General features: G+C 60.6%; 1 protein-coding gene across 1 annotated transcript in view; it reads left to right on the forward strand.

Moving 5' to 3' along the window:
* The window catches only part of PTPA (protein phosphatase 2 phosphatase activator), a 26449-nt gene that overhangs the window by 21879 nt on the left and 1844 nt on the right, over positions 1–2726 (forward strand). The gene's annotated exons all lie outside the window — the stretch shown is intronic.

The following is a 2726-nucleotide window of genomic DNA, read 5'->3' on the forward strand; positions in this document are numbered from 1 at the left end:
TCCCCCCCTCCCCGCTCCCCCGCTCCGCCTCCCCAGTCCCACCGTGGGTGCTGATGGGGAACTCTTGTCACCTTGCTGAGCCCTCCCCACTGCTGGGGGCTGTGTACAGTAAGGCAGGGACGCAGGTCCCCTCCAGCCTCCCACCCCCACCCCTGCGAGTCATGGGCAGGACTCTGGTGCCTTTCCTGCTTCAGGTCTTAAATGCTGTCCTTCTTGCAGGCTCTTACTTGAGTGGCTAAACTTATTTTGACCTGGGCTCCTAAGGGAGACCGGGCCACCCTTCCCTGATTGCTCTTTCCAGAGGCAAAAGAACTGGGTTGGCAGAGTGAAGGAGGAGCGAATTAACATTCACGATGGCTACAGTGCAGCAAGGACAAAACAGTCCTTGGTGCAACAGTTGTCAGCGTCTCTGTGAACGCGGCACACAAGGAGGACAGTGACTGAAAGCCGCCTGCAGCTCAGGACGCGGGTAGAGGGGAGCACGCGCGTAGAGGGGAGCACGCGCAGATAACAAAGCGCCCTTCCCGAAAACGGGAAAGTCCAGCGCTCGGTGCGCAGCCGCCCTGCGCGCTTGCAGCCTTGCCAGGGGCTGTGTGGCGACAAGACTTTTGTAGGACAGCACTGGAACGCAGCGACTTTAGTTCAGGAACACCGAGTCTCTGCAGTGGTCCGTACGCTAGCAGCTGGCTTTTAGCCTTTGGTCTCTGGGAGCCCCTGGGATCACATGCTCCCTGCCACAGGTCCGAGGGAAGGACTTGATTTTTCAGATGAGTTCTCAGTCTGTGGGGTGAAGCCCACCAGTCTCGAAGTCCAGAAGGGGGTTAGCAAGGCCAGGGCTGCCAGCCAGAGTTGGTTGCTGAAGGGGGCTTTGTGCCCTGAGCTGTCACAGAAGCCTGACCTGGCCTGGCCTCAGGATTTGGGACCAGCTGTCTGCGTCTCCAAGCTGCCTGTCCTGACTTTTCTGAGCTGAGGAAGCAAATGCTTTCAGGGTCCCGGTGGGCTGGGGGCCTGTCTTTCCTGAGGGCTGGCGCTGTGCCGATGCCCCCTTCAGAAAGGCCACCTCAGGGCGGGAGAGCTGCCTCTCCCTGTTGAGTCCAGTGAGTCCAGGCCTGGACAGGCCTCCCGGCCTGTGGGACAGGCTGAAGTGTTGCTCTGCCTGGAGCACAGGTGAGACCCGGGGCAGGTAGCTGGGAGAAAGGCCTGACCCGAGGCTCCCATCCACTGTCTCTGCTGTCGCCCTGGAGCATCGGACTTTCTTTGTCCCAAACAGCCTCTGGCCTTAGCCCAGCCCCTTGCCCGGTCTGCGGCCCAGGGGCAGAGTGGAGAGAACTTCTGCCCCTGCCCCTCCCCCTAAGCCTCGTGCCTTTGCAGCTTCTCTGTGAATGAGAGCAAGGAGCAGGTTGACCTTTGACCCTTTCTGGAATTCCAGGGCCCTGCCCCCCCCTTAAAAACTCCCACTACTTCCTCCATGACATAAGCACAATGGCAGTCACTTCAGCCTTTGCCTCTGGCCTAGAACCGCTGTTGCTCCTCCCTCCCCCACCCCGACCACCCCCAGCTGCCTGCTCCCCACTTTCTCTGCCCCGGGCTGGGGAGCCTGGATGTGGCCTAGAGCTCTACTCCCACACTGAGCTTGGCTCCCCGTCCTTCCACCGCACAAAGACTTCCCTTTCCCTGCTCGCCTCCCAGCCTCCCTTCCGTCCTTGTGGTCCCCGTACCCCGATGACCTCGTTTCTGCAGCCAGCTGTTGGGATGAGGGGACCTGGGCCAGTCAGGGCACGCCTTTGTCCCTCTAAGTTGGAGGTTGAGGCCATAGTCACAGGATAGGACTCTCACAGGAGGCCATGTCTTGTTTTGTCCCAGCCAGGAGGTGCCCAGCACATTCTGGTCATTTCTAGGGCCAGAGGAGTGAGGGGAGGCACATCTTCCAATGCCCAGGGCTGTTGCCCACGAGAGCTAGGTGGTGACCAGGGCCTATGTGGGAGGCACAGCGGGGCTGGCACTGGGAGCTGGGGTCCCCTCCTCTTCCTAGTCCTGTGTGGTGCTGAAGCAGTCCCCCGCCAGAGGGCAGAGGGGTGTGGGCCTGGGGTCTTGCCGCCTGTGGACCGGGCCAGCTTCGATCTCTCCATCTCCCCTCTGCCCGAGCTCTAGGGCTGAGGCCCTGGTAGGCTGGGTTGGGGAGCAGGGCCGTCCCCCTGCTCGGGGCTCTCGTTCTCTGCCCCATGAACAGGGCCACTGGGAATTGCCCCGAAAGGCGCTGTCAGCTGGTTCTTATAGTCTTACTCGGAAGTGCCAAGATGCCTTTTTCAGTCCAAAGAACTGAAAATTGGGGAAAATGGGCCTTGGACCCTTCTCAGGCTTGTGTCCCAGTGTCCCCACACCTCTTGTTCAGCACTGGGACCTGGGCTAGGAGGTCCTCAATGATCTGGAGGGTTCTTTTTGCTCCTGGGCCCAGCTCCCTGTCTGGGCCAAGTGATGTCACTTGGCTGCCTCTGTCTGGCTTCTGCTTTGTGGGGCCGGGCTGCCTTCTCTTGCTCTCCTTTTCGCTCTCCTCCTCACTCTTCATTTGGTGGGTCTGGTTGCTGTGGAGTGGGAAGGTCTTTGGATGGGAGGAGTGGTCAAGGACAGATAGGAAGCCACTTCCTCGGCCCCGGACGGCCGCCTTTTGGAATCGCCCTGGTCTGAGCCTCTGGAGTTGTCCAGGGGTCCAGTGCCGCCCTCACCTC

This window comes from Pteropus alecto, unplaced genomic scaffold, assembly GCF_000325575.1.
Source record: "Pteropus alecto unplaced genomic scaffold, ASM32557v1 scaffold67, whole genome shotgun sequence".
Classification (NCBI taxonomy): Eukaryota; Metazoa; Chordata; class Mammalia; order Chiroptera; family Pteropodidae; genus Pteropus; species Pteropus alecto.